The sequence below is a fragment of the Schistocerca gregaria genome, chromosome 1 (genome assembly GCF_023897955.1).
Source record: "Schistocerca gregaria isolate iqSchGreg1 chromosome 1, iqSchGreg1.2, whole genome shotgun sequence".
In the NCBI taxonomy this organism is placed as follows: Eukaryota; Metazoa; Arthropoda; class Insecta; order Orthoptera; family Acrididae; genus Schistocerca; species Schistocerca gregaria.
The window spans coordinates 251,610,214-251,625,153 of record NC_064920.1 but is presented as its reverse complement, the minus strand read 5'-3'; positions in this window follow the sequence as shown (position 1 = coordinate 251,625,153).

Below are 14,940 nucleotides of genomic sequence, written 5' to 3'. Positions count from 1 at the left end.
CTTGCTGGACCGTAAGTCCATGATGGCTGCCCATGAGCCGGCCGCGGTGGTCTCGCGGTTCTAGGCGCGCAGTCCGGAACCGTGCGACTGCTACAGTCGCAGGTTCGAATCATGCCTCGGGCATGGATATGTGTGATGTCCTTAGGTTAGTTAGGTTTAAGTAGTTCTAAGTTCTAGGGGACTGATGTCCACAGCAGGTGAGTCCCATAGCGCTCAGAGCCATTTGAACCATTTGGTTGCCCATGAAGGGCAACAAAACGGGCCGTATGATATCGCCGAAGTACTATTGTGCTGTAAGTATGTCGCGGACAACAACGAAATAGGTTCTGATTTGACATCCATCACTCTTGGTTGGTTGTCAGGCCGTAGGTTGTCTGGTTCGTATCCCACCGCTGTCTGCGGAGTCTCCAGTGACGTTCTTCCGGTCATCGGGGCTTAGTTCGAGGCGGTGCTCACCAATCACTATTTCCTTCTTGATGCTGTGTTCGGCCATGATTCATCCATTCCTGCCAACATCTGCATCTACATCTACATGGATACTCTGCAAGTCACATTGAATTGCCAGGCAGAGGCTTCATCGAAGCACCTTCACAAACCTCTATTATTCCGGTCTTGTATAGCTCGCGGATAGAACGAACACTTATATCTTTCCGTACGAGCTTCGATTTCACTTATTTTATGGTGATGATCGTTTCTCCATATGTAGGTCGGCGTTAACAAAATGTTTTCGGATTCGGAGAAGAATGTTGGTGATTGGAATTTCGTGAGAAGATTCCGTAGCAACGATAAACGCCTTTTTTTTAATGATGTCTAGCCCAGATCCTGTATCATTTCAATGACACGCTCTCCCATATTTCGCGATAATACAAAACGTGCTGCCCTTCTTTTTCGATGTACTCCGTCAGTCCTATTTGGTAAGGACCCCATACCGCGCAACAGTATTCTTAAAGAGGACGGAAAAACGTAGTGTAGGCCGTCTCATTAGTAGAAATGTTACATTTTCTAAGTGCTCTGCTAATAAAACGCAGTCTTCGGTTATAATTCCCCACAACATTTTCTATGTGTTGCTTCCAATTAAAGTTGTTTGTAATTGTAATACATAGGTATTTAGTTGAATTTACGACCTCTAGATTAGACTGATTTTTTGTGTAACCGAAGTTTAACGAATTCCTTTTAGCACTCATGACGATGACCTCACACTTTTCGTTATTCAGGGTCAACTTCCACTTTTCGCACCATTCGGATATCTTTTCTAAATCGTTTCGTAATTTCTTTTCGTCTGCGGATGACTGTATTAGTCGATAAACGACAGCGTCATCTGCAAACAATCTAAGACGGCTACTCAGATTGCCCCCAAATCGTTTATAAAGGAACAGAAAATGGCCTATAACACTACCTTGGGGAACGCCAGAAATCACTTCTTTTTTACTCGATGACTTTCCATCAGTTACTACGAACAGTGACGTCTCTGACAGGAAATCACAAATCCCGTCAAATAGCTGAGACGATATTCTACAAGCACGCGATTTCACTACAAACCGCTTGTGTGATACAGTGCTAAAAGCCTTCCGGAAATCCAGAAGTACAGAATCGATCTGAAATGCCTTGTCAAAAATCACTCAACACTTCATGGAAATAAAGTGCTAGTTGTGTTTCACAAGAACGACTGTTTCTAAACACATGTTGACTGTGTGTCAATAGACCGTTTTCTTCTAGGTAATTCATAATGTTAGAACACAATCCTGCTGCATATCGACGTTAACGATATGGGCCTGTAATTAAGTGGATTACTCCTACTACCCTTCTTCAATATCCGTGTGACCTGTGCAACTTTGCAGTCTTTGGGTACGGATCTTTCGTCGAGCGAACGGTTGTACATGATTGTTAAGAATGGAGCTAATGTATCAGCACACACTGAAACGAACCTAATTGGTATACAGTTTGGACCAGAAGACTTTCTTTTATTAAGTAATTTAAGTTGCTTCATTACTCCGAAGATATTTACTTCTACGTTACTAACGTCGGCAGGTATTATTGATTCGAATTCTGGAATATTTACTTAGTCTTCTCTTGTGAATGCATTTCGGAAGGCTGTGTTTAGTAACTCTGCTTTGGCAGCTCTGTCTTCAGTAGTACCTCGATTGCTGTCTCTGAGAACAGTCATTGATTGTTTCTTGCCGCTAACATACACCACATACGATCAGAATCTCTGTGGAATTTCTGCCAGGTTTCGAGACAAAGTTTCGTTGTGGAAACTGTTATAAGCATCTCGCATTGAAGTCCGAGCTAAATTTGGAGCTTCCGTAAAAGATCACCTATCTTGGGAATTTTGCATCTGTTTAAATTTGGCATGTTTGTTTCGTTGTTTCTGCAACATCATCGAATAGTGCCATCAGTCCTATTCAAATATCCAGCAATTCCCCAATTACCTCAAGCCCAACTACACGTCCTCTCTCAAAAATGTAGAGATCTGCGCACATGCTTGTCTGCGAGGCATAGCTGTTGTCTGAGTACACTTTATGCCGTGTTATCGGCATGTACCCTGTTTAATATCCTTACCAGCTGCGCGGCGAAATAGCGCTGCAGCGTCACACATTCATCTATTCATCCATTTTGCGTTTTCGTTCGACACTTGTATAAATATCAGTTTGTGACCAATTTGCGTAACTCCATCGAGGTGTGTTGTTTCTTTGTCTTAGAGCAAATCTTCTCCAGTCGGCATGTAACTAACCATAAGCGTTTAGACCATCAGGTCAAAACATTAACGCATTAAAACCACTCCATCTCTGTAGCATTTGTAGTAAAACTAGTAAAACTTTAAATGGTCAGCTAAAGCACATACACTGACGAAAAAATCGCAGTACCAAAAAGTAATTAACCGCTTAACATAAAATCCCGATTACACTCGTTTTATTAATTCTGACGAAATAATAAAACGCCGAGTATACTCGGGCTTATCATTTCCGACTGGCACACGTTTTAAAAGACCCAATTTACTCGTCCCGTATTGTGTTTTGGCATTGCCTTGATATTTTCGGTAGATGTCACTGTGGTGTGTTACTCTGAAGTGTATATTTCTGGCAAGAGATGTGTCTGAATCAGGAAGTTGTACTAGCGGTCACTCTACAATCTGTTCTTGCAGTTTGCCTGTTATTTCCTCAGGTTTTTTGAAAATGGAGAGTGAATATAAATTTGATATTGAATTTAGTAGGTCTGAGAGTTCTGAAGATAGCTATGAAGAGAGTTCGGCAGAAGGAAGTGATGAATCAGTTTCTTCTGAGTGTGACATTGCGAGCGCCAGAGTGTCGTACGAGATAGATCCATCTAAGCCACTGCCACTTGCTCCACCACCTTTTCCTTTTACAGGTAAACCTCAAATTAATTGTGAACCCCATATTGAAGATGTCTTGGATTATTTTAGACAGTTCGTTGGTGAGGGATAGATGTAAATTTTGGTTACCGAGACCAACAAATATGCAACACAAACAAACGTCCTGGCAAGGAAGCCAACAACAATTGATGAGATGTACATATTTGGTGCGAAATTATTGTTGATTAATAACGGACGTAACCGCCACACTGTTGAATACAAATATGTAAACGTGCATGCATTATGTTGCACCTGTGCGGATGTCAGTTTGTGATATGGAGTTCCTTGCCTGTTTCACTGGTCGGTCAATGGAGGGACGGTTAATGCTGATTCTGCATGACGCTGGAATTGTCATATAATGATGTCCCATATGTGCTCGACCGGAGACAGATCTGGTGATCGAACGGGCCAACACAACACATTTACACTCTGTAGACCATGTTGTGTTACAACAGCAGTTGTAGCCGAGCTTTATCATATCGGAAAACACCCCCTGGAATGCTGCTCATAAATGATAGCACGAAAGCTCGAATCACCTGACTGACGAACAATTTACAGTCAGATGTGTGGGATAACCACGAGAGTGCTCCTGCTGTTACACAAACCGCGCACGCCAGACCATAACTCCAGGCATAAGCGCATCGTGTTTGGTTGCTGGCCTCAACTGCCCTACTTCTGACCAGCGTACGTCCATTACTAGCAGTGGGGAAAAACGCGGCCCCGGTAGCTGAGTGGCAGCCGGCACGGTAGCTCAGCTTGTTCGGTCAGAGGGTTAGTTGCCCTCTGTAATAACAAAAACTGAGTTAATAGATCAACAACGAACTTAAAACGGATGTCACGACGTACGCCCCGAGAAGATGCAACGAACGAAAGCGAACAAAATGAGATTTTTAAAAAAAAGTAGTCAGCGCGGCAGACTGTCAATCCTCAGGGCCCGGGTTCAGTTCCCGGCTGGAGGTTTTCACCGCTCAGGGACTGGGTGTTGTCCTAATCATTTCATCCCCATCGACGCGCAAGTCGCCGAAGTGGCGTCAAATCGAAAGGCCTGCACTAGGCGAGGGTATACCCGACCGGAGGCCCTCGTCACACGCCATCATTATGCTGCCGAAAATATTAATATTATTATTAATGGGTTCTCGCTTGATACCTCTGAGGTCACAGATGGTGATGAATTGGGGGTCATTGGAATGCATGTTACAAGGTGTCTGGCTCGGAGGCGTCCTTAAACCAATTTGTAACAGATGTGCCACTGTGGTGCCAATTGCTGCCGAATAATATTAATATTATTATTAATGAGTTCACGCTTGATACCTCTGAAGTCACAGATGGTTATGAATTGGGGGTCATTGGAATGAATGTTACAAGGTGTCTGGCTCGGAGGCATCCTTAAACCAATTTGTAACAAATGTGCCACTGTGGTGCCAACTGCTGGCGAAAATATTAATATTATTATTAATGAGTTCACGCTTGATACCTCTGAAGTCACAGATGGTTATGAATTGGGGGTCATTGGAATGAATGTTACAAGGTGTCTGGCTCGGAGGCATCCTTAAACCAATTTGTAACAAATGTGCCACTGTGGTGCCAACTGCTGGCGAAAATATTAATATTATTATTAATGAGTTCACGCTTGATACCTCTGAGGTCACAGATGGTGATGAATTGGGGGTCAGTGGAATGCATGTTACAAGTTGTCTGGCTCGGAGGCGTCCTTAAACCAATTTGTAACAGATGTGCCACTGTGGTGCCAACTGCTGCCGAAATTGCTGATGCAGATGCGTCAGAGCCATAAGCCGAGCACGATGGTCTTCCTTCTAGGTTCCAGGTGGCCATCGGAGCTCTGTCTTCTTGCGACCGCAGCCAGTAGCCATGTGCAGTGGCTACATTCCTAGCAAAGCTTACTGCAATATCTCGGAAGGAATATACAGCTTTTCGTAGTGCTATTACATGACCTTGTTCAAACTCAATGTGGTTCGATAATAGGCGCTTTTGTCGCGTTAAAGGCGTTTTTGACTAACATGAAATAACTACGTCCAGTCTAAAATTTAACTAAAGCTCACGAACATTACAGCGCGTATTTAAGGTAAATTTGTTTTGGATCCTTACAGTGGCACTACTAGCGCCACTCTTACGCGAATGGAGCGAAATTTGAATTAACATCATCTTTTAGATGTAGAAACACGCCTAGGAACTTTCTTATGTGTCGCACAACTCCTGCTCCTTGTTGTGTTTTTTTTCCGCCTGTGTAGTTTAGCATACAGAACTGTTTTATAAATCGTTCACTAGCACAACAGGATGCGCTGCAGGTAGTGTAAAGCCTAGTGACTGTGCATTACACTGTTTGCATAAAATTGTAAGTCACTATAGCCACTTGCAAGAGAAATCATGACAGTGTGACTGATGATTGAAAATTAAAGCATTAAAGAACTTAAAATGCATTTGGCTCGGCCAAAAAATTAACGTTTGGCTATTAATACACCCATGCATGGAAAACATGCGATGCTCACCTTTATGAATGCACTCGAGAGTTTTCTCCAAGATTCTGAAATTAGTTCAAACACTGTCCCAATCTTCGACGAGCAACATGCTGCAATTTGTAAATGGCATCAAACCGCTGCACACAGAGACAGATAACCCCGCACCTACCGTAACTTGATTCGCATCTCTAGACCTGAGTGGTGTCCCATAAATCATCAAATGATGCCGGATACGCGAATCTACAGTGTACTCAGAGCAGATTAAACGCCTGAAAGCAGTAGTCTGCAGAGCTTCACCACCACAGCTGACAGGCTTGTGGCGACTCAAACGAAAACAGTCACTGCATACTAACAGACACGTGACTTAACTACACCACCGCGCAGCACACGCTTACACTCAGAACATCAGTCTTAATTCACCGGGGCTTTGGCATCCGACTGCTGGCCGAGATTGCGAGAGACACTAGCCACCCGCGACACGGAATCGTAATGTCTTCGTCGTGGCACCGTCACGCCACCTACAGTCCACTCAATGTGTCACTGTGGCAACGCATCATCGTCATCACAGATCTATAGACGGCTATTGTTCTCGTCTACAGCCATTTGCGTTTCGCAGTAGAATGCTGGCAATAGCTGTAAATGGATCACCTTATGCCGACTTGGCTCAGGGAAACGCTGCCGTGAATGATGGCCCGCAATGACGTGCAGAGGTAGAGCAGATGCTTACCACTGACTGTCATAAGTGGACCTAGACTTTGCCAGTTTTCATAGTAGTCTTGGACAATTAAGACCGTAGCCTTGTTAGTCGGCCGGAGTGGCCGAGTGGTTCTAGGCGCTACAGTCTGGAACCGCGTGACCGCTACGCTCGCAGGTTCGAATCCTGCCTCGGGCATGGATTTGTGTGATGTCCTTAGGTTGGTTAGGTTTAAGTAGTTCTAAGTTCTATGGGACTGATGACCTCAGAAGTTAAGTCCCATAGTGCTCAGAGCCAGTTGAGCCGTAACCGTGTTACTTGTACGTTAGGTGTGTTACATACGTAACAGGTATTACCACATTCCGATACCTTCGTTTGTGTATGCGATCGGTTTCTTATTAGATTGCCCTAGAAACCGTAAGTGGTGAACCGTCTGGAATCTGAGTGAGGTTATATAAAGAGCTCCGTCACCTACAGAACATTTGTTGTTGTTACGACATTATAGTGGTTGAATTATGCCGAATTACGATGTAAATTCCTATGGACATGCAGGCGCACATAATAAATGTACTAGTAGAGGTCGTAGACGCATGGTTGACGACATATGGAAATGGGACTGGGGCTGTGATTTGTGCAATAGCGAAACGCTTGAGCTTCTATGAAGCAAACGTGATGCAGGTTCAGTTCACATACACAAAAATGGATAATCTACGTAATTATTGTTATTTTGTATTGAACAGAACGTTCTCCATTATGGCGGAGGGCGAGAGTTTCGTGTTATCACTGATAAGTGCGAAAGTTGTTTATGAATAACAGAAACATATTTTATATAAGCTCGACGATGTATTGAAACGCTGTTTGATATGTTTTTGTTTTGTGGCTTTTTAAAGTTTTTCCTTTCTTTAGGAAATTGTGTTTTGAACCGTTATACCATAAATGTACTTTTTTTTATTTTTACTACAACATCCATCTGTTAAATATTATAAATCATCAGTCTTGAATAAAACTTGAATTAAAAATTTATATTTCCAATTTTGCAACAATTATTGTTCACTTTTAAGTAAGAGACAGGAGGAAAACTATTGTACTCTTACCGCCTGTATTCACTGCTGGAGAATACTTAACCAGGCTACCATTTCCGTGACTGTGATGTGTTAACTGTATGTTCGTAATTACCTTCACCTTTAAATCTTCAACGAGCGAGGTGGCGCAGTGGTTAGCACACTGGACTCGCATTCGGGAGGACGACGGTTCAATCTCGCGTCCGGCCATCGTGATTTAGGTTTTCCATGATTTCCGTAAATCGCTCCAGGCAAATGCCGGCATGGTTCCTTCGAAAGGGCACGGCCGACTTCCTTCCACAACCTTCGCTAATCAGACGGCGACCGCTCCCGATAAATGGGAAACCCGGGTTCGAGTCCCGGTCCGGCACAAATTTTCTTTGCCTTCATTCCATTCTACAGCTGATGGTTGTCCATATTCGGAACTGCGTATACATTTAAGGTGTTTTCTGTTCAGTGCTGTGTAGTGGCACATGCTGCTATTCAAGGTAACAACTACCTTTTACTGCGCCGATGAAAGACGACCCTGTAGCAGTGGTAAAAGAAAGACCGCATACTTTGCGCGAACTTTGTGATTTATGTGCAGATACGGAACGCGAATGTAGGCACAGTATAACCACAAGGCACGACGGTGGGCGAGTTTTCCGCTAACGGGAAAGAGCCGTTTACACTTTGCCCTCACGACTTGAGGGATGGCAAAGAAGAAGAGGTCGGGACGATAAGGGCTGTTGTTCCAGAAGAAAGGAAAGGAGAGGACTGTGTGCATTACTTAATTACTAACTTCTTGACTTTGGGGTACTAACAATCTGTCTGTCGGCGAGTTAGATTATTAACAGCTTAAATATGAATGTTTTTGGTATGTTGAAACAGATATTAGGACTGCTAAACACAAAAGGATTCAGAAAAGAAGTGGTTGCGTAATTTTGTAGGTAGTGGCTAGCAAACATAATCTTCCATTATCACAGAGCTTTCCTGCAAATTATGTTCGATACAGTTACGACTGACACTGCATGACAGAAACAAAACTTCAAGGAGCGACGTGAGTGGAGAAAGAGAAGACTTAAAGGGTTGGGGTTGAGTTGTTTGAGGGGAGGGGACCACACAGTAAGGTCATCGGTCCGTCTGATTAGCGAAGGTTGTGGAAGGAAGTCGGCCGTGCCCTTTCGAAGGAACCATGCCGGCATTTGCCTGGAGCGATTTACGGAAATCACGGAAAACCTAAATCACGATGGCCGGACGCGGGATTGAACCGTCGTCCTTCCGAATGCGAGTCCAGTGTGCTAACCACTGCGCCACCTCGTTCGTTGAAGACTTAAAGGTGAAGGTAATTACGAACATACAATTAACACATCACAGTCACGGAAATGGTAGCCTGGTTAAGTATTCTCCAGCAGTGAATACAGGCGGTAAGAGTACAATAGTTTTCCTCCTGTCTCTTACTTAAAAGTGAACAATAATTATAGCAAAATTGGAAATATCAATTTTAATTCAAGTTTTATTCAAGACTGATGATTTATAATATTTAACAGATGGATGTTGTAGTAAAAATAAAAAAAGTACATTTATGGTATAAGGGAACAAAACACAATTTCCTAAAGAAAGGAAAAACTTTAAAAAGCCACAAAACAAAAACATATCAAACAGCGTTTCAATACTTCGTCGAGCTTATATAAAACATGTTTTTGTTATTCATAAACAACTTTCGCACTTATCAGTGATAACACGAAATTCTCGCCCTCCGTCATAATGAAGAACGTTCTGTTATCCATTTTTGTGTATGTGAACTGAACTTGCATCACGTTTGCTTCATAGAAGCTCAAAAGTTTCGCGATTGACTAGTTTTCTTTACTTATAAAATGCATCTCATATTTTGTAAGAATATAAAAAGCGTGGTGGACTGCCACCGTACGCTACGTAATTCTGATAATATGTGAAACAAACAAACAAGCAAACAAGAAAGAGAAGTCGTCCGCTACCCAGTTTCTCTCTCACTCTTATTTATTTTTCTTTCCTTACCAGTGCTACCAATACTATCTGTAATTCTACCGTTTAATACGCCATTTATGTACTGTACCAAAACCACGGAACCGTAGTTTTGGTAGAGCGAAAATGTATGTAGAGGAGAACACGGTCGATCTATAGCACTCTAGACAGTACCAGACTGGGTCAGGTTTCAGTCATAGACCAATCTCGTTGATTGCACGTGAATAAGAATTACAGCAGTACGACCATGAATTACAACGTCTTGCGTGAGCCGAATTATTAATTAACAGTAAAAGCAGCAACATCCTCTAACCGTTCTTCATAACGAAAGTTAAAATGTTTGTTACTACAGGAACAAAACTGAATTGAAGATAATACAGCTAAAAGTCCCAAATAGGCTTGCAGTTGTTCTGAACATTGTGTAAAACTGGTGTCTTTTCAAACGTCTTCCTGCAAATTCCCAATTAATACTTATTCACTGGAGCATGAAGTGGATCACCCTCTGTCGAACCCAGATAACGAAAGAATCACAGGTAATTTGCAGGGCTACACTACAATCAGTCTTGTAGAAGCAGCGACACAAATTCCATCCACAGTGAATATCTAGTACGGAAGACAACGGATCTGCTGTTCTCGGGTTTTGCGTCTCAAAAGGAGTACCTCCCACACAGAAGCGGCGAGAATGCGTGGCGTGTTTCCCTACAAAATTCTGCTACAAAACAAGTGGCTGAGTTAATTAAACTTGCTAAACAATTTGTGGGCTCACATCCCATCCAGGCGAGGCGTGAAGCGTCCACGGAGTTTTAATGCCTGCCCTGCCCTGCTTCGTTTTGGCGGCGGTCGCTGTTCACCGCTTCACTCCCACAGTGCACCTTGTCTTCTCCCGAGGAGCATCTAACTTTCTCTAGCAACGTCCGAAATTTTTACATAAACTGAAAGTTTTCAACCAAAACTTCATGTACTTTTTCTAATCATCCCTTCTTTACGCTTAGAAAATTCTTTCTGCAACGTATGACACTTCAGATTGTTAATAGACAAATTAAGTGATTAATGATTAGGTGATTAATGATAGAGGAAATCTGCTTAAATCTTATGAAAGTCCATCGTAGTACACGCCAACAATATTACTGCCGAGAGCGCTATGTAAGGAACTTCTTGCGTTATCGGGACATTATAATATTACATTCCAAGACCGCTTGGTGTGAAGTAGTTTATTTCATGACCAGTTTCAATAGTAACTAGCTGTCATCTTGAGATTGTGAGATCGCCCGTAAACATAACTACATACGAATTCCATCGACATACTGAGAACATTCTCAAATTACAATAATACAGCTCCACACTGTTTTGTCAACATATGAAGCTTACTATATAAAATATCCAGAGCACCAGGAATACAGCAGCAAAAACCGGTACATAAGTAAAGATGATGCGCCGACGACAACTCAGTAAGAGCTTACCTAAAAATGTTGACAATTCACATAATTAAAAATAACACTCATGGTGGGGCAAAGTGTGCCAGGTATTTATGACTGCTGGTGCAGTTAAACAGAGAATAAAACCATTATGTGATTACATTTTCACGCAATTTGGGTGGATAGATCCTGAGAAATCAGTACCCAGAACAACCACCTCTGGCCGTAATAACGACCTTGATACGCCTGGGCATTAAGTCCAACAGAGCTAGGATGGCGTGTACAGGTACAGCTGCCCATGCAGCTTCAACACGATCCCACATTTCATCAAGAGTCGTGACTGACGTATTGTGACGAGCCAGTTGCTCGGCCACCTTTGACTAGACGTTTTCAATTGGTGAGAGATCTGGAGAATGTGCTGGCCAGGGCAGCAGTCGAACATATTCTGTATCCAGAAAGGCCCGTACAGGACCTGCAACATGCGGTCGTGCATTATCCTGCTGAAATGTAGGGTTTCGCAGGGATAGAATTAAGGGTAGAGCCACGGGTCGTAACACATATAAATGTAACGTCCACTGTTCAAAGTGACGTCAATGCGAACAAGACGTGACCGAGACGTGTAACCAATGGCACCCCATACCACCACGTCGGGTGATACGTCAGTATGGCGATGACGAGTACAGGATTCCAATGTGCGTCCACCACGATGTCGTCAAACACGGATGCGACCATCATGATGCTGTAAACAGAACCTGGATTCATCCGAAATAATGACTTTTGCCATTTGTGCATCCAGGTTCGTCGTTGAGTACACCTTGGCAGGCGCTCCTGTCTGTGATCAGCGTCAAGGGTAACCGCAGCAAAAGTCCCCATCTGCTGACTCAGGGATCGAGACGTGGCTGCACGATCCGTTACAGCCATGCGGATAAGATGCCTGTCATCTCGACTGCTAATGATACGAGGCCGTTGGGATCCAGCACGGCGTTCCGTATTACCCTCCTGAACCAAGCGATTCCATATTCTGTTAACAGTCATTGGTCATCGAGCAACGCGAGCAGCAATGTCCCGATACGATAAACCGCAATCACGATAGGATACAATCCGACCTTTATCAAAGTCGGAAAAGTGATGGTAGTATTTCTCCTCCTTACACGAAGCATCACGACATTGTTTCACCAGGCAACGCCGCTCAACTGCTGTTTGTGTATGAGCAATCGGTTGGAAATTGCCCTCATATCAGCACGTTGTAGGTGTCGCCACCGGCGCCAGCCTTGTGTGAATGCTCTGAAAAGCTCATCATTTGCATATCATTGCATCGTCTTCCTGTCGGTTAAAATTCGCGTCTGTAGCACGTCATCTTCCTGATGTAGCAATTGTAATGGCCAGTAGTGTATTTGGATTTTCTGAACTGCTGTTAAGCAGGACTTTTGAGTAGATAACTTGCACAAATAAGCTAAATTAGCTTAATTAGAGGACTGTTTGTAAAGTGGCCATCCTATGGTCGTAAAAATAATGCTCGAGATATAGAGGGTGAAAAGTATTTAAACTGACAAACTCTGGGAGGTTGTAGAGGACATCAAAACAAATAATTTTCCTTAATGCCATTTTTTCCTATGTGGAGTATTTAAGCCGGTGGATGAAGATTTCTCTGGCGGCAAATTGATTAAACCAACGAACACTTTTCAAATTTTTTTTTATGATCAAGAGACAACATTAACACAACCCAATTTCAATTACAGTAGATTTTCAAAAATGCCTCCACTGACACGTAAACAAAGGTTACACCGTCGGATCATATTCTGTCTGACACGGGCAAAAACCGAAGGAGGATCCTGAATTGCTCCTATCCTGGCAACCAGATCCTCTTCTGACGCAAAAAGAGTTGCGTAAACAATGTTGCGCATCTCTCCCCACACAAAAAAGTCGAGAGGGGACATACGTGCGGATTGAGCAGGCGATGGTACAGGACCACCTCTGCCAATCCACGTTTCTGTGACCCGTCGGTCGAGGAATCGATGCACACGACGACTGAAATGTGCCGGCGCCCCGTCATGTTGGAACCACATGCGTTGTCTTGTAGGGAGCGGGACGTCTTCCAGCAATTCTGGCAATGCTCTGGCGAGAAAATTGCAAGAGTGCCTGCCATTTAATGGCCTAGGTAGCAGATACGGCCCGGTTAAACACCTCCGACAACATGGTCCCACACATTAACGAAGAACCGCACTTGATGAGCGCTAGTAACTGTGGCATGTGGGTTATCCTCACTCCAAACATGCTAACTGTGCATGTTGAAGACTCCATCAGGCCCGAACGTTGCTTCATCAGTAAACAACACAGAGGATGGAAATGTAGGATGCATTTCACACAGTTCCAGGTACCACAGCGAAAACTGTGCTCTGGGTGGATAATCAACTGGTTTCAGGTTGTGGACACGCAGTAACTGAAATGGACCTAACAATTGCTCTTCGTGTGATTCGTCCCCATGTTATGTGCAATTGCACGAGTCCTGATTGAAGGATCCCGCTCCACATGCTGCAGGACAGCTTCCTCAAATTGCAGCGTTCTTACCGTGCGACGGCGACGCTGTCCAGGTTATCTGCAAAATGACCCGGTATCACGCAGACGTTGGTACACAGCAGCAAAGGTCATATGATGAAGAATACGGCGATTAGGATATTGTTGTTAATAAAACCGCTGTGCAGCTCGTCCGTTGTGGTGCACTGTGTAGTACGCACCAACCGTATCAGTGTACTCACTCCAGGTGTATCGCTCCATTAGTAAACAGAAACAATGCACTACTACATTGGTGAACAGCAGTTGCCTACAACGGAAGAGCGTAGTACGCCCTCTAACAACTGAAGAGCGTAGTAAGGCCTCCCCCGGTTTAAATAATACTTATAGGAAAAAATTAGGGAGAAATATTTGTTTTGATGTCCCCTACACCCTCCCAGAGTTTGTCGGTTTAAATACTTTTCACCCTGGAGTTTCAGTTATGGCAGTAGAAACAAATAAGGTGACGTCTTCGTGCACAGAGACTGTCTTGCAAGGTAGCGTCACAGCTGGTTGTCCTAGTTGTACGAGGAGAGACGGGTGCCGGCTGTTAAGTGAGTGAGATACAGTGCAAGAGACGACAGCAGAGCGCGAAACTTGCCGCCTCGCGCTGTGGCCGTAGAGCTATTGAAAAGCGGCACGTGGCGGGGTTGTCAGGTTACGCCGCTATAGCGGAGCAGTGGTCGGGGCGATGCGCAGACAGACCGTTCCATCAGGCGGCGGCGCGTTGTCCATTGTCACAGGGGAAGGCGAGGGGCGGTGGGGCTGCACGACACGCTGGCGGCAATGCCGACATGCACGCGTCGCTGTCGATACCCGAGACGTCCGCGCCGCTCGCCAATTTACGCCTCCCATCTCCCATCGCCGACTAATGGTTATTGTCTCTCGGTTATTGTCTCTGTCTCTCTCTCTCTCTCTCTCTCTCTCTCTGACACACACACACACACACACACACACACACACACATATATATATATATATATATATATATATATATATATATATATATATATATCAGCTGAAGCACATACACTGACGGAAAAAAATCGCAAGAACAATCAACAATTAACGTACAGTAATGAAATTTTGAGACTATACTTCTCTACGAAACCTAAGCAATTAATCTTACAAGATCACTGGTAAATGTAAGCGCGAGATAAGTCGTTGCAGCCGCGCGGGTAGCCGCACGGTGTGACAAGCGGACGATCTCCGACACGGCCAACCTATTCGGCTCAGATTTGGCAGGTCGCTTGTGTACAAACTAAAACGAAGGACACTAAGATGTTTTGTCTCAACATCCTCCCATTTTTCTGAAAATCAACCATGAAGGCTCTGATGAGCAATTGACTCCACATTTGAGGTATCGATGGATAAACTGCAAATAGAGCAT